The sequence below is a fragment of the Myxocyprinus asiaticus genome, chromosome 43 (genome assembly GCF_019703515.2).
Source record: "Myxocyprinus asiaticus isolate MX2 ecotype Aquarium Trade chromosome 43, UBuf_Myxa_2, whole genome shotgun sequence".
NCBI lineage: Eukaryota > Metazoa > Chordata > Actinopteri > Cypriniformes > Catostomidae > Myxocyprinus > Myxocyprinus asiaticus.
The window spans coordinates 26,138,041-26,164,133 of record NC_059386.1 but is presented as its reverse complement, the minus strand read 5'-3'; the positions used below and the strand labels follow the sequence as shown (position 1 = coordinate 26,164,133).

General features: G+C 42.7%; 1 pseudogene; it reads right to left on the bottom strand.

Moving 5' to 3' along the window:
- The window catches only part of LOC127433239 (relaxin receptor 2-like), a 71,512-nt pseudogene that overhangs the window by 27,895 nt on the left and 17,524 nt on the right, over positions 1-26,093 (bottom strand).

Below are 26,093 nucleotides of genomic sequence, written 5' to 3'. Positions count from 1 at the left end.
CCAAAAATGAAAATTGTGTCATCATTCTCAACCTCATCTAATTCCAAACCCATATGACTTTCTTTCTTCCTTCTATGGAGCACAAAACGATTCAGCAGTGTTCTCACTGCTCTTTTCCACACAATTAAATTAAATGTGGACTGATGTGTCAAGCTCCAAAAATGACAAAGAAACAGCATAAAAATGCAATAAAAAGTAGCCCATTCGACTCATGTGCAATAAAAAAAGGAAAAACTGAGGTTAAAGAAAGGAACTTATTATGGACGTTAATAGGGCTAGTCCATAAACATTAAAATACAGTACACACTGTTTTACTAGTATAGTCACAAGATGTAAATATTCTACAGTACATGCTGGCATGATTTTAGTGTGATAAAATCATGGATTTTCTGGCTTTACAGCATTTACCAGACTGCAAGTTTATGTCGTCATGACAACAAAGTTGTAATACTGGTTGTAATTTCACAAAGATAAGGTTAGTAAGAGATTTTATCACACTTAAATCATGTCAACATGTATAATGTTTACAACTTTTGAAACAGTGTGTACTTTCACATTTATGGACTGGCCCCATTCACTATACAGTATGAGCCTTTCTGTCACTGTGATTTTTGCTTTTGATGAACTGAAATAATTTTATGCTATAACATAATGCTACAAATGCTGTCAACTGTGCTTAACTTGTATTGAACCTGGAACATTCCTTCAGCGTGTGAAAATGAGGGGGCAGGGACCCCCTAAGGGCTTTGACACAATTTGAACACTGGTGGTTAGAATGTTAGGTTCCTTTTACAAGATACATTCATTGATAGAGTATAATGGAAAAGAATCCAGTGAAACAAATATCTTGGCACATCTTGTGACAGTGCTTGTTCTTGATACTGCCTGGAGCTGCCCAATATGCATGTGTGCTGGCGAGGAAAACCCACCCATATAATTCACAGCTTCTTTTTGCAAAACCATGTCTTCCCTTATACATAGATAAGCACTTTTCAGAGCTAAATGTTACTTTTTTCACAGACCACATCTTTCTGGATGATTATGCCAAAATAAATTAAGCATTAGAGCATTTTCTACTTTGAATAGAAGCTTTTTTTAAGTCCTGAACACAGATGGTTGCTCAAAGATAACTTCTAATTTGATCTTTAAAGCAAGATTTCACCCAAAAAATGAAATTTCTGTCATTATTCCCACACTCATCAAATTCAAAACCTGTATGACCTTCTTTGTTCAATGGAACACAAAAAGAGATATTCAGCAGTGTTCTCGCTACTCGTTTCCACGCAATTAAAATAAATGTGGACTGATGTGTCAAGCTCCAAAAATGACAAAGAATCAGCATAAAAGCGCTATAAAAAGTAGCACATACAACTCATATCCAATAATTCAGGTCTTCTGAAGCTTTATAGCTTGGTTTGAGGAACAGTCTGAAATTTAAAGGGATAGTTCACCCAAAAATGAAATTCTCTCATCATTTACTCACTTTTATGCTAACCCAGATATGTATGACTCTTTCTTTTGCTTAACACAAAGATTTTTAGAAGAAAATCTCAGATCTGTAGGTCCATGCAATGCAAGTGTATGGTGACCAGACCTTTGAAGCTCCAAAAATCACATAAAGGCAGCATAAATGTTATCCATACGACTCTAGTGGTTAATATATGTCTTCTGAAGTGGTGCAATCACTTTGAATGAGCAAAAGATCAATAGTTCAATCCTTTATTTCTATAAATCTCCACTTTCACTTTCAGAATGTGAAAGAATCTGAAAGTGAAAGTGGAGATTTATATATTAAAAAAAGACTTAAATATTGATCTGTTTCTCACTCACACCTATCATATCGCTTCTGAATAGAGCCCGACCGATATGGGATTTTTGAGACCGATACCGATTTTAGAGAGGGAAAATTCACCGATTACCGATATGGTCACAGATATAGCTAATTTTTGAACTGGAATGAAAACAGACTATCAGACTAATCTATGTGGATAGTGCACCGATTTTGCACTGATATGACTATGCAATGGTACTGAGAAGGCTGCCTTCTTTAACAAATATTTTTATCAAAGAACATTTGATATTATTATTATTATTATACATAGTCAACAAATTCTAGAAATGAACACTGAGAAAATAAACAATAAATAAAAAATACAATAAATAGCTAAATAAACATCAGTCTTACTGTTTAGTATTAGTAAATTGCCCACCATTAAAATAAAGAATAAATAAAAATAAAATAAATAGCTAAATAAAGATCAGGGACCGGTTGCACCAGCTATACATACATTACAACATAACCCTAGTTGTGGCGTAAATGGGCACTAAGTCACAATTTATGCACTACTAAATATTTGAGCATTGCACCATTACATTTATGTAGGATGTAACCCTACGTATAAACGGCATTTACGGCAGCCTCTGACCAGGAGTAACTGATGGAATAAAAAAGCAGACTCATTTAATGACATCAATGAGCTCATGTTTTGGTTGACAGGCTTCAGTCCTTTCGACATATATGATGATGTTGGCATTTACACTCTTTAAAAATTACACATTTACGAGAGAGAGGAAAAAAACGTACTTTTAAGCGGCTCTTCAGCATGAAACCGATCTAACGGTGCCATTTTAGGGTACGTCGCCAGGTGTCAAGTTTCAACACATTCAAAATATATATTAAAATGAATAAATGTCTATTTTTCCAGCCTGTTGTATTAGTATGTATCACCCTAGTTAGCTATAAGCTCATTGTCTCGGAGAGTAAAAGATGGACTTTATTTACTTTCCATTATTGTGTCTCACCAACTAGGCAACAGCGAAGCGTGAAATCAACACTCATCAGACACAATCCACCACTGCACCGTTGTTTGCTGAGCTGCAAAAAGATGCTCTGATGTTTACCTTTCAAGCTGCTATTACTTACTGCACTGACAAACTATAGCTGGCTAACAGCAAATAGACATGAGTGACATGGTTGTCAGGGACAGGGTTAACGTTGTATTAGTTATATAAAATGATGTATTTTTTATTAACTTTCCAATATGTATTTCACAAACTAGTTAGCAATTTAAGGAGAAGAGATCGCTCAAATCCGCACCATTTAACTCCGCCCTGTCTGCAGAACCACTGTCAGCTCAGAGCCAGCTCTGTAAACATTGGAGTTGGAGCACACTCTGCTGGACAAACTACGCTATGACACCAATTCTAAAGCATTGTTTTCTGCATTATATTTTCTGAAAAATGTTTTCATATCGGTGCATATCGGAAAAATAGACGCCGATACCTATATATCAGTGAAAGGCTAATATCGGCTGATATAATCGGCCGACCGATATATCGGTGGGGCACTACTTCTGAAGACATAGATTTAACCACTGGAGTCTTATGGATTACTTTTATGCTGCCTTTATTTATTTTTTTGGAGCTTGAAAGGTCTGGTCACCATTCACTTTTAACACTTTTAACACCATTAACAATCTTTGTTTGTGTTCTGCTGAAGAAAGTCATACACATCTGGGATGGCATAAGGGTGAGTAAATGATGAGGGAATTTTAATTTTTAGGTGAACTATCCCTTTAAATCATTGTTAGCTGAAAATGTTTCCTTCTGTCATAGCACTCAATTGACTATTGTTCTTAAATTTAAATCAAATTCATCTTCAAATTCATCACATCATGTTTGATGATGAGACATGCAACATGTCAAATATGGAGTGATGTGTCTTGTTTCACCATATGTGAATTTGAGCCACATATAATTATATACATTAATTATATATGATATAAATATAATTAAAAGAATAATCAGTGGATAATGACTTTAATTTGTATCTGTTTCTCAAACAAAGCAATGGCTTTAGAAGTTTTGGACTATGACTCATGTGGACTACTTTTATGCTGCTATTATGGTGCTTTTATGTCCTTTTCAGAACTGAATCCTTTTGTGTTCCACAGAGGAAAAAAGTTATATGTGTCTGGAACGACATGAGGGTTAGTAAATTTTGACAGACTTTTTATTTTTGGACAAACCTCTGGTCTGGTCTGCATCCAGTATATGACCTAATTTTCCCTCTTCTTATTAATTGAATGTGTTGTGTTGCATACTTACAGCCACTGTAATTCATGAAGATCTCTAAATATACCGGGTCCTAAATCGGTTATGTCGTTTTTGCTAAGAAACCTGCACAGAAGATGACGTTTAATTAGAGACACAGACTAGAAATTGTTAAATAGCTCTGTCTGCTGTCAAGGCTACGCATTAAATTGTCTAGAGGATCGATTTACAGAAATAAAATTAATAGATTGAATGAATATGAGCACTGCTGAGTTCATTTCGGCATAACTAATGAGGTTTCATCTGAAAACCTTTTAAAATCCAAACATATTGAGCGGTAAAGAAAAGATAAAAGACTGTAATTCCTTCATAAGTGTTGCAGAAAAATTGATAATACTTCCAATCATCATTAAGCCCTACTATACTGGATTCCACTCTTTTTCCCAAGATTGGGCTTGTCCTTTATCCTGCTGGTTTAGGGACAAAAGAGGTCTCAGAGTAAAAAAAGTAAAGAAAAGGCAGGAAAAAACAGTTTTACTCAAGATACTTTGCTAGTCTTACAGTAAGATGGTGTAGCTGGTCTCCTAGCCCAGCCAAGCTGGTGCTCAACTGATTTAGCTGGTCAACTAGCTTGACCTACTGACAAGTGCAGAAAACCCTTCTAAAACCAGCAAATAAACCATCCTGACCAGATTGGGAGACCAACTAAGACCAGCAAACCAGCTAAGTTTTTATCAGCATTGAGTTCTTTCGAAAAACATATGCTACGCTAAGAAGTCCCTGTACTCCTAAAACAATTACAGCAGAAGAGTCATTGAACACACACTGCAAACTCATGCATGGGCGCGGTCGAATTCCTCTGTGTTCAGTATTCCATCTTACACTGTCGTTTCCCATACGAGTACAGCTGGAGACATCTGAGCACCTTGCTTTTGACTACACACTCTCTCACTGGCCTTTTATGTAGGAGCAGAATAAAATAATACGATTGAAAATTACATTAAGCCAATATACAGTAACACCAAAATAGAATCACTATTTCTCTTTTATTATTTTAAAGGGATAGATCACCCAAAAATTTAAAATCTGTCATCATTTACTCATGTTGTTTCAAATCCGTATGACTTTCTTTCTCCCGTGGAACACAAAAGGAGATGTATGGCAGAATGAAAAAAAGCATTAAAAATAAATGGTGACTGAGGCTAACATTTAGAATGATGACATAAATTACATTTTTTGGGGTGAACTATCCATTTAAAACCATTGCTGATCTGAAGTATAAAGATGAGAAAAAAGAAGGACTTACAGTCTTCCTAGTCTGAATAGTCCACTAAAGGCCCGGGTTGAGACCATTTGAATGACATTGTTTTGAAGAAATCTGTTGCAAAAGAAAGAATGAATTAATAAATGCATAGGCATGCTCCATTGGTGTTGCTAAGTGCAATATTTCAAAAAATCAAAAGTTGCGAGTGGGATTTATTGGGTAAATACAGGGTTAATATTGCATTGAATTTTAAATATAGTTTTTATTTGTATTTTGTTAGTTTAGTTTTCATTAGATTTAGGTTTTTCATAGTTTTTTATATCAGTTTTAGTACATTAGGTCACCCATAGTTTATGCATTATCATATCATTTAAAAATGTTTAACGGCTGTCTATTATTATAGCAATTTAATAATATACAGTATGCCAAAAGCTAAAATTAAATTAAGTTACATTTTTTTATTTTAGTTAGTTGGGAAATCATGAAAATGTATTATAATTTCAGTTTTATGCAATTATGTTTCAGTTAATAAACCATTTTCATTTAGTTTTTGTTAATGATAACAACACTGGGGAAAGCCACACACACACACACACACCTCCCCTTTATATTTTGTGTGTTATATACAGTGTGTGGTAGATTGCTTCTGAATTGTAATCTAAAATTTAAGTCAGTTTTGTAATCTATTGGATGACATTTTTAAAATTTAATCTGATTGCTTATGGATTACTTCTGAGCTAATTCTTGTTTATTCGATGTCATGTGCATTAGGGCTGTCAATTGAGCAGAGAAACTAAATTCAAAATTTTCCCTAAATATTTTCAAAATTTGAATAATATTCTAATTTTAAAGTCATCTGATTCTTAAACTGATGTTGTTTCCTTAGTTCACAAGGGTGCAATAAATACATAAACCATACAGCACCATTATATTATTGCAAAGAACATTCCTGGCTGTTAAAAAAAAAAAGAGCATTTCATTTTCAACTAATGTGCATAAAAAATTTTTAAAAAAGGTTTTAGTTGGTCCATATTCTCAAATGTTAAATCAAAAGAACACGACACACGCTTCAATAGACAGTTCACACACTGTTACACTTGCACTAATGCCACAGTATACTACCCCAGACACAAGCTATAATAACAGTGAAATACCACATTGTTTTTTATTCATTACAGTTGTATGTAGGGTAGCAATATTCTCAGATAGCAGAGGTATTCTGCTGAACTCGGTGGTGAGGCGGCTCAGGCTATGAGCCCAGGACAGGGGCTGTTCAATCAGATGGAACACAACAGAATGGAACCGAACGTGGGGATCTCGAGACACACATTTCCAAGCTGAACATCTTGCCTGACAAAGCATTTAAAAAAACTCACTGCTTAATCTGAAAAACACTAATAAGAGAGCAAGATGCAACAGCCAAAGACCTCCACCAACTTTAAGGAGTTGTTCACACCAAACGCTTTTGCAACCATCCTTTTTTTTTTCTATGTAAATGCATGCCAGACGAATGCATTGTTTCGCTTTGTTTTTGTTTGTTCACAATTATGCACGAGACGCCGTTTTTTTAGATGCTGTGTCTAATTAAAAATAACTTGGGGTTAGAAATTTGTTGGTTTCCAAATATAGTTCAGTTTTGTTGCCCCTTGAGCCAGAAACATTACTATCAACTGAAGCATGAGGCCCAATTTCCACAGCTGACACGAGCCCAAGTGAAATTCAATATTGGAAAAAGTGTCAGCAAAATTATGATTTCAAAATACGAAACACTTCAAGTCTTTTTAGACAGGGCAAAGTCAGGTAAATTGGGCCATTTTCTGACAAATCACTCTAGAAACATGCTCAGTTTCTGAAAGTGCTCTTTTTGTGTTACATCAGGTCTCTTCTATCATTCTACTTTATATATAAAAAAACAAACAAACAAAAAAAAACTCTTTTATGCCCCAGTTTTTTTCTATATCACCTTGTTTAACAAATGGGTCAACAAAACTAGACAACAAAAGCATTATTGTAAACAAAGCAATAACTTATTGGTAACAATTTACAAAAAGGTTCCATTTGTTAACATTATTTACTGCATTAGGTATCATGGACAAACAATTAACAATATTTTTACAGAATGTATTAATCTTTGTTAATGTTAGTTAATAAAAATACAATTGTTCATGTTCGTTCATAGTGCATGAACTAATGTTACTATATTGATTTTAAAAATGTGTTATTTGTTGAAATTAACATTAAATAAGATTAATAAATGCAGTAAAAGAATTGGTCATTGTTAGTTCATGTTAACTAATGTTGTAAACTAATGTTAACAAATGGAACCTTATTGAAAAGTGTTACCAATTTTGTTTTGCTGAATATGGCATTACAAGAATTTATTTGTGTAAAAAGAAATGTGCATTTCTGTCCATCTGAAATGTCTGTCTGAGGGAGAGAAATTGAGTTGCATTTTGAGTAGAAATTTCCCAGATGTTTTGAAATAAAGAGTTTACATAATGTAAATTTTAGAACTGAAAACTTCCTCACCGGTCCAAAAATACCATTTATTTAAACTAAGCTGCGAAAAACGGCTCATTCCGAACTTCTGCAACTTTCAGACCTCAAACAGATGAACACGTTAATAAATGTTGGCTCACATTTACGTCAATGACATATATTTACATTCAGTAACTTGGCCTGCCCAGTAATAAAATGAATTAAATAGGACAGACAATATCCTAATATTATTTCGAAAGACTGCACCAAAAGAAGAGGATACTTTTATACTAGTCTGAATACAAATAACGATCAGAGCAGCCTTTCGAAGGAAGAGTGCCGGAAGTTTATTTTTTATAATTTCCCTGACACCTCAAGTTTGTGTGACATTTACATTTATTTGTTAAGCAGATGCTTTTACACAAAGCGACTTACAAATGAGGCATGCTAATACAACACATTTTACTGTGGATTATTTTGTGAATCTGGTACAATGTAATGCAGGGTTTGCAAAGAAGCTGTTCTTAAAGGATACTTTGGCAATGCAAAGCAAACTACAGTCAGTGATATTTTAGTTTTTTTTTTATATATATATATATATATAAATTTGCAGTGATCAAAAATCTGGTTTTTGCTTTGTCATTACGGGGTATGGAGTGTAGATTGATGTGAAAAAAAATTATATTTAAAGCATTTTAGCATAAGGCTGCAACATAACAAAATGTGAAAAAATGAAGGGGTCTGAATACTTTCTGAATGCACTGTATTCCATGTCTCTCAATAAATATCATGACATATGCACTTCATGATTTTATATATATATATACAGGTGCATCTCAATAAATTAGAATGTCGTGGAAAAGTTCATTTATTTCAGTAATTCAACTCAAATTGTGAAACTCGTGTATTAAATAAATTCAGTGCACACAGATTGAAGTAGTTTAAGTCTTTGGTTCTTTTAATTGTGATGATTTTGGCTCACATTTAACAAAAACCCACCAATTCACTATCTCAAAAAATTAGAATACATCATAAGACCAATAAAAAAAAACATTTTTAGTGAATTGTTGGCCTTTTGGAAAGTATGTTAATTTACTGTATATGTACTCAATACTTGGTAGGGGCTCCTTTTGCTTTAATTATTGCCTCAATTCGGTGTGGCATGGAGGTGATCAGTTTGTGGCACTGCTGAGGTGGTATGGAAGCCCAGGTTTCTTTGACAGTGGCCTTCAGCTTATCTGCATTTTTTGGTCTCTTGTTTCTCATTTTCCTCTTGACAATACCCCATAGATTCTCTATGGGGTTCAGGTCTGGTGAGTTTGCTGGCCAGTCAAGCACACCAACACCATGGTCATTTAACCAACTTTTGGTGCTTTTGGCAGTGTGGGCAGGTGCCAAATCCTGCTGGAAAATGAAATCAGCATCTTTAAAAAGCTGGTCAGCAGAAGGAAGCATGAAGTGCTCCAAAATTCCTTGGTAAACGGGTGCAGTGACTTTGGTTTTCAAAAAACACAATGGACCAACACCAGCAGATGACATTGCACCTCAAATCATCACAGACTGTGGAAACTTAACACTGAACTTCAAGCAACTTGGGCTATGAGCTTCTCCACCCTTCCTCCAGACTCTAGGACCTTGGTTTCCAAATGAAATACAAAACTTGCTCTCATCTGAAAAGAGGACTTTGGACCACTGGGCAACAGTCCAGTTCTTCTTCTCCTTAGCCCAGGTAAGACACCTCTGACGTTGTCTGTGGTTCAGGAGTGGCTTAACAAGAGGAATATGACAACTGTAGCCAAATTCCTTGACATGTCTGTGTGTGGTGGCTCTTGATGCCTTGACCCCAGCCTCAGTCCATTCCTTGTGAAGTTCACCCAAATTCTTGAATCGATTTTGCTTGACAATCATAAGGCTGCAGTTCTCTTGCTTGGTTGCATCTTTTTCTTCCACACTTTTTCCTTCCACTCAACTTTCTGTTAACATGCTTGGATACAGCACTCTGTGAACAGCCAGCTTCTTTGGCAATGAATGTTTGTGGCTTACCCTCCTTGTGAAGGGTGTCAATGATTGTCTTCTGGACAACTGTCAGATCAGCAGTCTTCCCCATGATTGTGTAGCCTAGTGAACCAAACTGAGAGACCATTTTGAAGGCTCAGGAAACCTTTGCAGGTGTTTTGAGTTGATTAGCTGATTGGCATGTCACCATATTCTAATTTTTTGAGATAGTGAATTGGTGGGTTTTTGTTAAATGTGAGCCAAAATCATCACAATTAAAAGAACCAAAGACTTAAACTACTTCAGTCTGTGTGCATTGAATTTATTTAATACACGAGTTTCACAATTTGAGTTGAATTACCGAAATAAATGAACTTTTCCACGACATTCTAATTTATTGAGATGCACCTGTATATATATATATATATATATATATATATATATATATATATATATATATATATATATAATTAGCAAAATGCGAATATATATATATATGTGGCCTGTTAAGAAGTGCAAAACTCTAAAGCTCTTACCTACACACATTATCAGCTAACACTTCAAATATAACATTTATCATTCAATATATATATATATATATATATATATATATATATATATATATATATATATATATATATATATATATTTAAAATTTACAATATGCATTTCTACTGTTTCATCTGCAAATTTTCATACAACTTAATTGTGTAGTTTTTAAATAATGTTCAAATTACTAATTTACAGTACTTAACAATAATGAACTTTTTAAGAATAAAAGAACTATGTACTTTAAATCAAATGATAAAAAAAAATTAATAGGTTTTAAACAACACAGTTTGGTAAATCGACTACACTTGCTTTGGAACTAATTAGACTAATTTAACACTTTAAGGACTATTCCAGGTTCAGTACAAGTTAAGCTCAATCGAAAGCATTTGTGGCATAATGTTGATTACTACAAAAATGATTTTGACACGTCCCTCCTTTTCTTTACAAAAAGAAAACATCTGGGTTACAGGGAGGCACTTCCAATGGAAGTGAATGGGGTCAATTTTTGAATGGTTTAAAGACAGATATGTGAAGCTTTAAATTTTATAAAAGCACTTACATTAATTCTTCTGTTAAAACTCATGTATTATTTGAACTGTAAAGTTGTTTAAATAGTCCTTTTTTTCAGTTATATTTATGGTTTTAGGGTTTGTTGACATTACATCGTCATGGCACTGAAGTTGTAAAATTGGTTATAACTTTACACAAAAAGGGTTAATAAGCAATTTGATCACACTGAAATCATGTTAGCACACATACTGTTTATGTCTTGTGGCTATACTTATAAAATAGTTTGTGGCCACATTCACTTCCATTATAAGTCTCACTGTAACCCAGAATTTTGCTTTTTTTAAAGAAAAGGAGGAGAAAGTCCAAATTTAGTCATTTAATAGTGAGTTGACCTCTCTGAGAGGTCATAGTTTTTTCCATTTAATGATTGTAATTACAAACCAACAGTGTTAGGGGTTAGGCAGCACAGTGGCTCAGTGGTTAGCATCATCACCTCACAACAACAAAGTTTGAGTCCTAGCTGACCCTAGGACATTCTATGAGGAGTTTGTGGATGTTGTTTACTTTTTTATAATGCTTAGATATGTTTTTTGGTACGGTTGTTGAAGCTTATATTGGTTGTCATGCTTTAATGAGTGGAACATTAGATGTTAACCCATATTCATGAGTAAATGGAACAATCTGTTTTACCCAGAAATATGTCAGATAATAGAAGTAAAATGGGTTGCAAGGGACATTTCACTTTGACACTTAAAGTTACATTCCCCAACAGAAAGGCAAAACAGTCAGAACCATCGTTTAGCGGTCTGCACACATGCATTAAGCCCTGCTGGCAACACAGGCTTGGCTATCAGTCTTGTTCCCCCCTCTTCTTTCCATCATTTATTGACTTTTCTCTGCGTATCCATATTAAATATAATGGCAATGGCCAAAAAAAGCTTAGAGATGTAAAGATAAAAAGTCCTAAACTGCTATGAAAGCTACAAAGACAGGACGACTGCCATTCAGTTTGGCCCAAATCAGTGTATCGGCAGTAATCCCAACAGACATTCCACAGACAGTCCCAACAGTCCTAACCGTCCTTTATTAGGAACTGTAGCTTTAGGGATATTTTACCACATGTCTATGTACATTTTCTGATCATCACTCAAAAATATTATATGTAAAATAAACTGAGGAGTTTATGACAGAGTATCAAGTTTGAGTTGTACCCTGTGTTAAAAAATCTGCTAAACAGTTTAAATAAGTTTATTCAGATGCTAATTATTTCGCACACACTATTATTTTTTTGTCCTATACATACAGTATATTGTCTTTTCTATACTCTGTGAATCATAGTTCCCTATCTGTCACTCACTCGACTTTGTGTCGATGTAGTGACACTAGGGGTCACTCTTGGGAGCCTGAGACACCTCTGGTCTTTGATAAAAGGCCAATGAAAATTGGCGAGTGGTATTTGCATGCCACTCCCCCGGACATACGGGTATAAAAGGAGCTGGTATGCAACCACTCATTCAGATTTTCTCTTCGGAGCCGAACGGTCATGCTCTCTAAGCTGAATTCCCACGACTGTTCATTCACCTCTGCTGGATCTGACGGCGCATTTCAGCGGCTTCTCCCTCCTCTGCACTGGTGCACTGCAGAGAATGCCCCTGGGCGCTTAGGCAGAAATAAGAATATATTTCTCTAAAAGAGTATATCTAAAAGAGCGGCACACAGAACGTCTTTTTAAAGACGCGTCTTTTTAAAGATGCCTTTCCTTGTGTGTTATTCCTGGTTATGCTCGTTATCTCTCGCCTTCTGACGGTCACGATCACTGTCTTTCGTGTCTGGGCACTGCTCATGCGGAGACAGCGTTCGTGGATGGGTCATGTACCCATTGCGAGGACATGTCCATGGCAACAGTGTGGTCGCGGCTTGCCTTCGTAAGAAAGCAAGCCACCCCAGAACCTCCCCGCCTCAGTCCTTTTACCCACGGGTATGAGGCCAGCGTGGCTAGCACTGGGGGCGATTTGGGGACCCCAATGGGACCGCCTCCGCCGGGTATCCCCCCGCGGACCTCCCATTCCCTATCATGCTTGTCTGCCTCGACTGGGCTTCCGGATGAGTCCGCCGGCTCATCTCACGGCGAGTTCGACCTCTTATTCAGAGCCCGCGAAAGTGATGAGCTCTCGAGTGCAGCATCGGAGAGCGGGCTCATCCAGTCGGACGCAAAAACCTCAGCTGGGCTCCTCCCTTTGGGTGCGGTCACCCAGTCACAGGCTGACGCGGAGATGATGACATGCTTTCCCGGGCAGCCGCGAGTGTGGGGCAAGAGTGGAACCCTCCGCTCTTCCCTGAACCCTCGCGGCTCGATGATTGGTTCCTGGGCTCACGGCGCCGCTCAAAGTCACGCCCCGCCCCCGTTCCTTTCTTCCCAGAAGTGTATGAAGAGCTGACAAGGTCATGGGAGGCACTTTTTACTACCCGGTTCCGATCTTTTCAGCTTCCCCGCCCTCACTACCCTTGATAGTGGGGCCACCAAGGGCTATTCGGCAATTCCCTGGTGGATAAAGGCGCTCGTGGTGCACCTATGCCCGCAGAGTGCCGCCACCTGGCGCAGGTGCCCAAAGCCCCCGTCCAAGGCCTGTAGGTGTACGTTGTCTCTGACGGCCAAGGCCTACGGTGCCGCTGGACAAGCTGCCTCCGTCCTGCACGCCATGGCTCTCCTGCAAGTCCGCCAAGGCGCTAAAGGAATGGCATGAGGGTAGTTCCGCCCCGGGATTGATGCAGGAACTGCGCTTGGCGACCGACCTCACGGAGGTTATGGCGCGGTCTCTCGGGCAGAAGATGTGCACATTAGTGGTCCAGGAGCGGCACCTTTGGCTCAACCTGGTCGAGATGGGTGAGGCCGACAGGACACAGTTCCTTGCTGCCCCCATCTCCCAGGCTGGCCTATTCCGTGACACAGTCAAGGACTTTGCCCAGCAGTTCTCGACGGTGGAGCAGCAGACGGAGGCTATCCAGCATATCCTGCCCGGCACGGCTCAAGATCCCACACCCCGTCTGCTCGTCGCCAAGGGCGTCCCCTTGCGGTGACTGCACTGGCTCCGCCACAGCCCGCCCCTTCGGCCTGGCCCCGGCGTGGAGCCCACCGCAGGAAGCAGACGCCACCCGTCTCGCGGCCGTCAAGAACCCGTGAAAGGCTTCAAAACGCCCTTGAGATGGGCAACCCAGGGAAGACGAAACCCGCTGCTCTGGAGCTGGTAAGCAGACCTCTCCATCCCCTGGTCGAAGGCTGGGAGGAGAATCTTTTTGTTACCTTTGCATTTAATTGCGCTGCATGCCCAAGTGGCTTCAGTACCCAAGAGTTCAGCAAGAGCGGTTTCCTTGTTCCTTGGGTCACGTATCCGGTGTGCACAGCCGTCATCACCACCACCGTCCACCACTCTATTTGGCAGGTTTGGTGCTCCAGTGGCGGTCTTCCACCCCTAAGCACCCAGCTGTGGCACAAATCTGCCCCCGATGTGACAGTCTCCATGGGTCACAATGACAGGCCTCTTCCTCCTCTGTCCCAGGCTGTTCCGGGGGTGGTCACAAGGAGCCAGGTAAGTGCTTTGATGTCCCTAGACTCAGCACAGCGAAGACATGGTGTGGCACCTCAAGGCCCCACCTGCCAGTACGTCCGACGACGTTGTCCCTTTGGTCCCCCTTGCGTGGAACTTGGACACGTGGCTTGCGCTTTCCAATCCGTCACGATGGCTGGTCCGGACCGTCTGACTCAGCTATGCGATTCAGTTCACCAGGCATCTGCCCAGGTTCAGCAGTATCTAATTCACCTTGGTGAAGGACGAAAACGCTGCTACCTTGCGCGTGGAGATCGCTAACCTCCTACGGAAGGGTGCGATAGAAACTGTCCCTCCAGCCGAGATGAAGAAGGGGTTTTACAACCCCTACTTCATCGTACCGAGAAAAGGCAGTGGGATGCGGCCAATCTTGGACCTGTGAGTACTGAACCGGGCTTTACACAGACTCCCGTTCAAGATGCTGACGCAAAAACGCATTCTGGCAAGCATCCGGCATCAAAACTGGTTCAGGGCGGTAGACCTGAAGGACGCATACTTCCACGTCTCGATTCTACCTCGACACAGACCCTTCCTGCGGTTTGCATTCCAGGGTCAGGCGTATCAGAACAAGGTCCTCCCTTTCGGCCTGTCCTTGTCTCCTCGTGTCTTCAGGAAAGTCGCAGAGGCAGCCCTTGCCCCATTAAGGGAAGTGGGCATTTGCATTCTCAACTATCTCAACGATTGGCTAATCCTAGCTCACTCTTGGGACATGTTGTGTGCACACAGGCACTTGGTGCTCTCACACCTCAGCCGACTAGGGCTTCGGGTCAACTGGGAAAAGAGCAAGCTCCTCCCAGTTCAGAGCATCTCTTTCCTCGGTTTGGAGTTGGACTCAGTCTCTTTGACAGCGCGCCTCACGAACGAGCGTGCACAGTCGGTGATGACCTGTTTGAAGGCATTCAAACAGAAAACAGCGGTTCCACTGAAATTCTTTCAGAGGCTCCTGGGGCATATGGCATCTTCAGCGGTGGCCATCCCGCTCGGGTTGATGCATATGAGACCGCTTCAGCACTGGCTTCAGACTCAAATCCCGAGATGGACATGGCACCGCAGGACACATCGCGTGGTCATCACGCTGGTCTGTCACCGTCTTTTCAGCCCTTGGACTGACCTCTCATTTCTACGGACAGGTGTTCCCCTAGAACTGGTCTCCAGGCGCGTCGTGGTCATGACAGACGCCTCAAAAACGGGCTGGGGCACTATTTGCAATGGGCACGCAGCCACCGGCTTGTGGACAGGCCCGCAACTACATTGGCACATCAACTGCCTCGAGTTGTTGGCAATTCTGCTCGCCCTGTGGAGGTTTTGGCCGTTGCTCCAGGGCAAGCACGTGTTAGTTCGGACAGACAACTCGGCAATGGTAGCATATGTCAACCGCCAAGGTGGTCTGCGCTCTTGTTGTATATCACAACTCGCCCGCTGTCTCCTCCTCTGGAGTCAGCAGCACTTCAAGTTGCTGCGAGCCACCCACATCCCGGGCAACCTCAACACTACAGCGGACCTGCTGTCATGGCAAGTTACCCTCAGGGGAGAGTGGAGACTCCACCCTCAGGTGGTCCAGCTGATTTGGAGTCGATTTGGAGAGGCACAGGTGCACCTGTTTGCCTCCCAAGAATCCTCCTGCTGCCCGCTCTGGTACGCCATGACCGAGGCCCCCCTCGGCATAGACGCGCTGGCACACAGCTGGCCTGCGCAAATATGCGTTTCCCCCAGTAAGCCTACTTGCATAGACCCTGTGCAAGATCAGGGAGGACGAGGAGCAGGTCATCCTGGTAGCACCCTACTGGCCCACCCAGCCATGGTTCTTGGACCTCACGCTCCTAGTGACAGCCCCTCCTGGTGAATTCCCTTGAGGAAGGGATGGGGCACCATCTGGCACCCGCGACCAGACCCCTGGTATCTCCATGTCTGGCCCCTGCAGTGGTAGACATGATCACTCAGGCAAGGGCCCCCTCTTCGAGGCACCTGTATGCCTTTAAGTGGCATCTGTTCGCTAAGTGGTGTTCTTCACGAGGGAAGACCCGAAGAGATGCGCAGTCGGATCAGTGCTTTCCTTCCTGCAGGAGAGATTGGAAGGGTGGCTATCCCCTTCCACCTTGAAGGTGTACGTTGCTGCCATAGCAGCACACCACGACGCAGTCGATGGTAAGTCCTTAGGGAAGCACGGCCTGATCATCAGGTTCCTGAATCCCTCCAGACCTCGCCTTGTTCCCTCATGGGACCTCTCTGTAGTTCTTCAGGGTCTACAGAGAGCCCCCTTTGAGCCTTTGCAGTCAGCTGAGTTTAAGGCACTCTCTTTGAAGACTGCCGTCCTGACTGCGCTCACTTCCATCAAGAGGGTAGGAGAACTGCAAGCGTTCTCTGTCATTGAAACATGCCTGGAGTTCGGTCCGGGCTACTCTCACGTGATCCTGAGACCCCGACCGGGCTATGTGCCCAAGGTTCCCATGACCCCTTTTAGGGATCAGGTGGTGAACCTACGAGCGCTGCCCCAGGAGGAGGCAGACCAAGCTCTGAAGTTGCTGTGTCCGGTGCACGCTTTACGCATCTATTTGGATCGCACGCACAGCTTTAGAATCTCTGAGCAGCTCTTTGTCTGGTTGGTGCACAGCGGAAAGGAAGCGCTGTCTCCAAGCAGAGGATCGCCCAATGGTTCATTGACGCCATAGCTATGGCATATCACGCCCAGGACGTGCGACGTATGAGCCCATTCTACCAGGGGTATAGCGGCCTCCTGAGTCCTGGCCAGGGGTGCCTCTCTAACAGACATTTGCAGAGCAGCGGGCTGGGCAACACCCAACACCTTTGCAAGGTTCTACAACCTCCGGGTGGAACCGGTTTCATCCCAGGTAGTGGCATGCAATACAAGTGGATAAGCCTGGGATAGCCGGCCGGGTGTATTGCTTGCACATAGCGCCTTCCACCTCTTTTGAGCTGAAGATAGTTCACAAACTATGTTCCCTGGTTGACTTCCTTCGAGCCCTGTGGCAGTCGAGTTTTCGGAGAGACTTGCTGCTGGCCCAGTACATGTGCTAACTAAGAGCCCTGTACTGGGGTAGGTGCTCCGTATGTGGTGGTTCCCTGTAAGGTAAAACCCCATTCGATGTATATCTTCCGCTAATTCGTTTCCCTGTTGGCAAACTGCATCTTCCTTGGGCAGAGCCCCTCTGCCCCAGTCTCCATGTTTGTAGTAACTCCTCCCCTGTTGGGTAGGATCTACCTTGAGACTCTCCACTTGGTCGTCAAGACCATGTGACATATTTTTCCACTTAAACATCCCCCCCTCTCTTTGGGCGAGGTGTGGTCTCCGCGGTGTCCTCCCCTTGGGAGGGACACCCCCCGACTAGACCTGGCGGCCCAGTCGGATAATCCCCCTTCTTTTTTAGGGAGTGGAAAAAAAGAAGGGGAAAAGAGGCCACGACTGGGTTAGCCTGTCTCTAACTTTTTGGTAGTCGACTTGTCCCCAAGGGGCCGTTCGACACTCATAACTATGTTGGGGGAGGTTACGTGTCGACTTGGTTTGCTGGCTACAAGGCACACAGTGGTCTGCCCGTCACACACCGCCAGTTCACGTAACACAGTTCAACCAGTTGTGGCGTTTTGTATAGGGACCCCTAGTGTCACTACATCAACACAACGTCGAGTGAGTGACAGATTGGGAATGTCCTGGTTACTTGCGTAACCTCCATTCCCTGATGGAGGGAACAAGACGTTGTGTCCCTCCTGCCACAACGCTGAACTACCCGCTGAAATGGCCAAATCTTGTCTCGGCTCCTCAGCATAAAATCTAAATGAGTGGTTGCATATCAGCTCCTTTTATACCCGTATGTCCGGGGGAGTGGCATGCAAATACCACTAACCAATTTTCATTGGCCTTTTATCAATGACCAGAGGTGTTTCGGGCTCCCAAGATTGACCCCTAGTGTCACTACATCGACACAACGTCTCATTCCCTCCATCAGGGAACGGCGGTTACGCAAGTAACCAGGACGTTTTCCAGTACCATGTGAAAAAAACAGATGTTCCTGACAAAGTCACACACATGCACAGTGAAACACATACTCAAAGGAGCATGAATTCGTGTTTGAGGCTAAGCTCTTTTCCATATAAAAGCAGAGGGGAGGATGTGAGATCTAGGGAAAAAGATATGTAATCATCAAAAAAAAAAAAAAAAAAAAATTAAAATTAAACAAATGACCCTGAAAAGATACATTGATCTCAAATAATTGTTTATCTCAGCCAAGAGATTTGGTCTCTTTAGATTATATTGTATTATTTATTTGTTAAGTGTCATAGATTTAATTTTACATGATTTGACGCGCCGGCGCGTCCTGCTGGATTTTTTCCTCATAACAGCGGGAACAACTTAAAATACTCCCTCGTTTTTGGGCATACAGAGAAGTAAGACATCATTAGAAACTATAAAGGGTCTACTTTTAATTGTGTACACTCACAATAACAACAAAACCTTGTGCTTTTGTAAAATAAAGAAAATAAAGAGGGTGCGCTTTTAGCCGTCTCTGTCTCCGCGAGCATCTTTCTGAAACACGTCACAAAAATGAACTGAAACTCCACGAATACTTATCAGACAAACATGAAACATACGTCTAAAGAAAGCTTAAAATGTCTACATTTAAATAAAATAATTCAAATTTAAAACAATTATTTTCCTGCAATCTGTATGATCTGTATGAAACAAAGCAATGTATAGTTTCCCCTGGCTCAGCTAATTATCCCTAATGTGATCACACCCACCAGCAGAGTGCGCTATTCATACGGTAATGTGCTGAGGCACTCAATGCAAATGGTAAATGCCCCTGAGGCAAGTTTTATATATATATATATATATATATATTTGAGATCAATTTTTTTTATATATAATATATTTTAAAATGCAATTTATTCCTGTGATGTAAAGCTGAATTTTCAGCACCATTACTCCAGTCTTCAGTGTCACATGATCCTTCAGAAATCATTCTAATATGCTGATTTGCTCAAGAAACATTTATTATTATAATCAATGTTGAAAACAGTTGTGTACAATTGTTTTCAGGATTTTTTGATGAACAGAAGTTCAAAATAACAACATTTATCTGAAATAGAAAGCTTTTGTAACATTATACACTACCATTCAAAAGTTTGTGGTCAGTAAGAATTATTTTTATTTTATTTTTATTTATTTTTTTGGAAAGAAATTAATACTTTTATTCAGCCAGGATGCATTATGTTGATCAAAAGTGACAGTAAAGACATTTATAATGTTACAAAAGCTTTCAATTTCAGATAAATGCTGTTATTTTGAACTTTCTATTCATCAAAGAATCCTGAATAAAATTGTATATATTGTGTATATGCCCTATATCAGATATGACATTTTATTCTGTTCCCTGGGGAGGGGTCTTTGCCTCCTCAGGTGTGAATCACATCAATATACATGATCATTCACGTCTCCTCGCATATGGCCTTTCTAACACTAAAAGTGTCTTACAAAAGTTAAATGACTATATTGTTTTGTATGAATGAGTGATCAGGATATTTTTCACATCATTATGTAGCAAAAACACTAGGCTACAAGATCCAGTTCTCAAAAGTATTGTGAACAAATGATTAGTATATGTTATATGGCCTTATTTCAGTGACTTAAAATGTTAGTTTTTTCAAAAACCACACATACCCGTTTTTTACTCAAAAATACAAACATGTACATACATGTTGCTCACATATTATTGTAGCCTAGTTTGTGCTGAATACAGTGTCAGACTTTAGCCATTAATATGTTTTTAAGCAACTGAAAAAAGGCAAATGCAAATGTCAAGGCATGTCAAAACTTCTCCAGGGCCCAAAACACCCTCAGACCCCAAGGAGAATGCACTTAAAAAAAAAGGCTTAAAAGTACTCAAAAATGTAATATGTAATATTGTTACCTCACTTTAAGTAGACATCACGTATTACTTTTTACAGTGCGAGTTTCTTGTGCATTTCATTAGTGCAGATTTTACATATGTTTTTTTATAATTGTTAATTAAAATGAAAAAAGTCTTTTCATCTTGAAATATTTATCTACAGTTGCATTTCTCTAGATATTATTTGCCTACCAGTAGATAGAAGCTAAACTGAAATGAGTGTCATAGTGTACAACTAATGCAATGAAGTTGTAAGAAAGCTCAAATTTAAGTGATTTAAACTTAAATCACAAATGTTATTTGTGGTATGAAGAAATGGAAAGCTAATAATTTTTGCATACATTAATTTGAATATTGTACATTGTTGCCATGTTCACGTTATGATCTTGTTCAGCAGTTCCTCAAATCACCCTCAGAGAACAGGCATTACAGTCGTAAACTAAAGTTCTCAGGGCTGAAATATTTTGGTTTATCAGAAACTGGAAATTGCACCGCATCCATAAATTTATGTGTCACTGGGAACTGGGAAAACATGGGGAGTGGAAAGCCACTGCAAATAAACTTCAATTGAAGTCTTTCAGCAATAGAAATGGTCCAACAACCATATTAATTTATAGTGAAATTATGTTAGTTTAGGAATGCTAGTTTTTTCCCATTACTTTCTTTTCTTTCTTTTTTTTATTAACACTTTACAATAAGGTTTTAAATGTTAACATTAATGCAGAAGTAAATATGAACAATACTTAAAGTTCTTTTATACTGACTAATACATTTTTCACATTTCAATTTGTATAAATTAACATTAGCTAATGTATAATGAACAAACATTAACAATAAACACCAATAGACTCAAATTAACAACCTAGATTAATAGATGCTGTAAAATAATATTTTTACAGTAAGTCATGATACCAAATGCATAAACTAATGTTAAAAAAGGCACATTAATGTTAAGTGAAAAAAGAGAAACAGAAAGACTTTTATATATATATATATATATATATATATATATATATATATATATATATATATATATATATATAATTTGAACTAGACTGATTATATGGTTGTCTTTTACATCTATAACTGATTTAGTGCCAATTTATGTTGGTGCACTTTCACACTTGATTGACTGATACTCACAGTCTCTGCAGTTGTGAATATTTAGAGAAGATGTAATCGTCCAACTTCCTGATCTTATTGTTCTTCAGAGACCTGAAGAAATATAAACAGCACTGCATTACTGTCAGAGCTATAACAAGGCAAGTTCACCTAAAAACCAATACTCTATCATCTTTTATTCACTCTTATAAAAGCAAGATATTTAGCAGAACCTGCAGGCTGCTCTTTCACATACAACAAGTGGATTAAGTCTTCTAAAATCATATGATAGCTTCATGTGAGGAACACACCAAAGTTTAAATATGAGGTGTATAATTTCTGCACCATTAGTTGCACCAAACAGCAATGCAAACAGATAGTCCCACCCCTAGCACCCCACACTTATGCACATTCAAATTGCATGGCTTCAGAAGACTTACCGCTCAACTTGCGTAACCTCCGTTCCCTGATGGAGGGAACGAGACGTTGTGTCGATGTAGTGACACTAGGGGTCACTCTTGGGAGCCCGAGACACCTCTGGTCTTTGATAAAAGGCCAATGAAAATTGGTGAGTGGTATTTGCATACCACTCCCCCGGACATACGGGTATAAAAGGAGCTGGTATGCAACCACTCATTCAGGTTTTATGCTGAGGAGCCAAGACAAGGTCCCGGCTATTTCAGCGGGTAGTTCAGCATTGTGGCAGGAGGGACACAACGTCTCGTTCCCTCCATCAGGGAATGGAGGTTACGCAAGTAACCAGGACATTCCCAATCTGTCACTCACTCGACGTTGTGTTGATGTAGTGGCACTAGGGGTCCCTATATGAAATGCCACAACTGGCTGAACTGTGTTACGTGAACTGGCAGTGTGTGACGGGCAGACCACTGTGTGCCTCGTAGCCAGCACACCAGGTCGACACGTAACCTCCCCCAACATAGTTATGAGTGTCGAACGGCCCTTTGGGACAAGTCGACTATCCAAAAGATAGAGACGGGCTAGCCCAGTCGTGCCTCTTATCCCCTTTTTTTCCCTCTCCCCCAAAAAAAGGGGATTAACCAACTGGGGCCACCAGGTCTAGTCGGGGGGTCACTGCGGAGACCATACCCCGCCCAGAGAGAGAAGGGGGGGGGTATTTAAGTGGAAATACGTCACATGGTCTTACCAAGCTATGTCAGAAGTATGCCATGTGGAGAAGTCCCATTGTAGGTCCTACCCTATAGGGGACGAGTTACTACAAGCATGAAGACTGGGGCAGAGGGGCCTCTGCCCCAAGGAAGACGCAGTTTGAGAGGTGCCCCTGGTCAAGGCCCAGGAGGCTGCTACACCCCTGGTAGAATAGGCTTGTAGCCCTACTGGGGGCGGCACGTCCTGGGCGTGATATGCCATATTTATGGCGTCAATGAGCGAGTGGGTGATCCTCTGCTTGGAGACAGCGCTTCCTTTCCTCTGTCCACCAAAGCAGACAAAGAGCTCCTCAGAGACACTAAATCTCTGTGTGCAATCTAAATAGATGCGTAAAGTGAGCATTGGACACAGCAACGTCAGGGCTGGGTCTGCTTCCTCCTGGGACAGCACTTGCAGGTTCACCACCTGGTCCCTAAAAGGGGTCATGGGAACCTTGGGCACATAGCCCGGTCGGGGTCTCAGGATCACATGAGAGTAACCCGGACCGAACTCCAGGCACGTTTCGCTGACAGAGAACGCTTGCAGGTTTCCTACCCTCTTGATGGAAGTGAGTGCAGTCAGGAGGGCAGTCTTCAAGGAGAGTGCCTTAAGCTCAGCTGACTGCAAAGGCTCAAAGGGGGCTCTCTGTAGACCCTGAAGAACTACGGAGAGGTCCCATGAGGGAACGAGGCACGGTCTGAAGGGATTCAGCCTCCTGGCACCTCTCAGGAACCTGATGATCAGGTCGTGCTTCCCTAAGGACTTACCGTCCACTGTGTCGTGTTGTGCCGCTATAGCGGCTACATACACCTTCAAGGTGGAAGGGGACAGCCGCCCTTCCAACCTCTCCTGCAGGAAGGAAAGCACCGATCCGACTGCGCATCTCTGGGGTCTTCCCATCGGGAAGAACACCACTTAGCGAACAGACGCCACTTAAAGGCATACAGGTGCCTCATAGAGGGGGCCCTAGCCTGAGTGATCGTGTCTACCACCGCGGGTGGTAGACCGCTTAGGTCTTCCGCATCCCGTCCAGGGGCCAGACATGGAGATTCCAGATGTCTGGTTGCGGGTGCCAGATGGTGCCCAGTCCCTGAGAAAGAAGGTCCTTCCTCAGGGGAATTCGCCGGGGGGGGGGGCTTTTGCAAGGAGCGTGAGGTCCGAGAACCACATATGGATGGGCCAGTAGCATGCTACCAGGACGACCTGCTCCTCATCCTCCCTGACCTTGCACAGGGTCTGTGCAAGTAGGCTCACTGGGGGACCAGTCCAGGGGGCCAGCTGTGTGCCAGCGCATCTATACCAAGAGGTGCCTCGGTCAGGGCGTACCAGAGCAGGCAGTGGGAGGATTCTTGGAGATGAACAGGTCTACCTGTGCCCGTCCGAATCGACTCCAGATCAGCTGGACCACCTGAGGGTGGAGTCTCCACTCTCCACCGAGGGTAACCTGCCATGACAGCACGTCCACTGCAGTGTTGAGGTCGCCCGGGATGTGAGTGGCTCGCAGCGACTTGAGGTGCTGCTGACTCCAGAGGAGGAGATGGCGGGTGAGTTGTGACATACAACGGGAGCGCAGACCGCCTTGATGGTTGACATATGCTACCGTTGCCATGTTGTCTGTCTGAACTAACATGTCCTTGCCCTGGATCAACGGCCAGAACCTCTGCAGGGTGAGCAGAATTGCCAGCAACTAGAGGCAGTTGATGTGCCAACGCAGCCGCGGGCCTGTCCATAAGCCGGCAGCTGCGTGCCCATTGCAAACAGCGCCACAGCCCGTTTTGGAGGCGTCTGTCATAACCATGACGGGCCTGGAGACCTGCTCTAGGGGAAGGCCTGCCCGTAGAAACGTGAGGTCGGTCCAAGGGCTGAAAAGGCGGTGACAGATCGGTGTGATGTGTCTCGCGGCGCCATGCCCATCTCGGGACTCGAGTCTGAAGTCAGTGCTGAAGCGGTCTCATATGCATCAGCCCGAGCGGAGTGGCCACTGCTGAGGATGCCATATGCCCCAGGAGCCTCTGAAAGTGTTTCAGTGGAACCGCTGTTTTCTGTCTGAATGCCTTCAAACAGGTCATCACTGACTGTGCGTGCTTGTTCGTGAGGTGCGCAATCAACGAAACTGAGTCCAACTCCAAACCGAGAAAAGAGATTCTCTGAACCGGAAGGAACTTGCTCTTTTCCCAGTTGACCCCAAGCCCTAGTCGGCTGAGGTGCGAGAGCACCAGGTCCCTGTGTGCACACAACATGTCCCGAGAGTGAGCTAGGATTAGCCAATCGTTGAGATAGTTGAGAATACAAATGCCCACTTCCCTTAACGGGGCAAGAGCTGCCTCTGCGACCTTCGTGAAGACGCAAGGGGACAAGGACAGACTGAAAGGGAGGACCTTGTACTGATACGCCCGGGCCTCGAATGCAAACCGCAGGCAGGGTCTGAGTCGAGGTAGAATTGAGACGTGGAAGTACGTGTCCTTCGGGTCTACCGCCGTGAACCAAACTTGATGCCAGACGCTCGCTAGAATGCGTCTTTGCATCAGCATCTTGAACGGGAGTCTATGTAAAGCCAGTTCAGTACTCGCAGGTCCAATATGGGGGCAACCCACCGCCTTTTTCCGGTACAATGAAGGCTGTAAAACCCCTCCTTTATCTCAGCTGGAGGGACAGGCTCTATCACAGCCTTCCGTAGGAGGGTAGCAATATCCACACGCAAGGTAGCAGCGTTCTTGCCCTTCACCGAGGTGAAGTGGATGCCGCTGAACCTGGGCGTACCGGTGGGTGGGGCCTCGTGGCGGGGCGGAGCCTTAGGTGCCACACTTTGTCATGGCCATATCGAAGTACTTACCTGGCTCCTTGTGACCACCCCTGGAACAAGCCTGGGACGGGGGAGGAAGAGGCCTGTCCTCGTGACCCGTGGAGACTGTCACATCGGGGGCGGATCTGTGCTACAGCTGGGCGCTCAGGGGCGGGGAGACTGCCGCTGGAGCGGGAAACCTGCCCAAAAATGAAGTGGTGGATGGTGGTCGTGATGACGGCCGTGCACACCGGGTATGTGACCCAGGGAACAAGGAAACCGCTCTTGCTGAACTCTTGGGTACTGCAGCCACTTGGGCATGCAGCTCAATTAAATGCAAAGGTAACAAAATATTCTCCTCCCAGACCTCCACCGGGGGATGGAGTGATCTGCTTACCAGCTCCAGAGCAGCAGGTTTCGTCGTCCCTGGGTCACCCGTCTCAGGGGCGCTTCGAAGCCTTTCACGGGTTCTTGGCTGGGGCCGGGCCGCAGGAGCAGGCTGCGGCGGAGCTGGTGGAGTCACCACAGGGGGACACCCTTGTTGACGAGCAGACGGGGTTTGGGATCTTGAGCCGTGCCGGGGCAGGATGTGCCGGATAACCTCCGTCTGCTGCTTCACTGCTGAGAACTGCTGGGCAAAGTCCTCGACGGTGTCGCCGGACTGGCCAACTTGGGAAATGGGG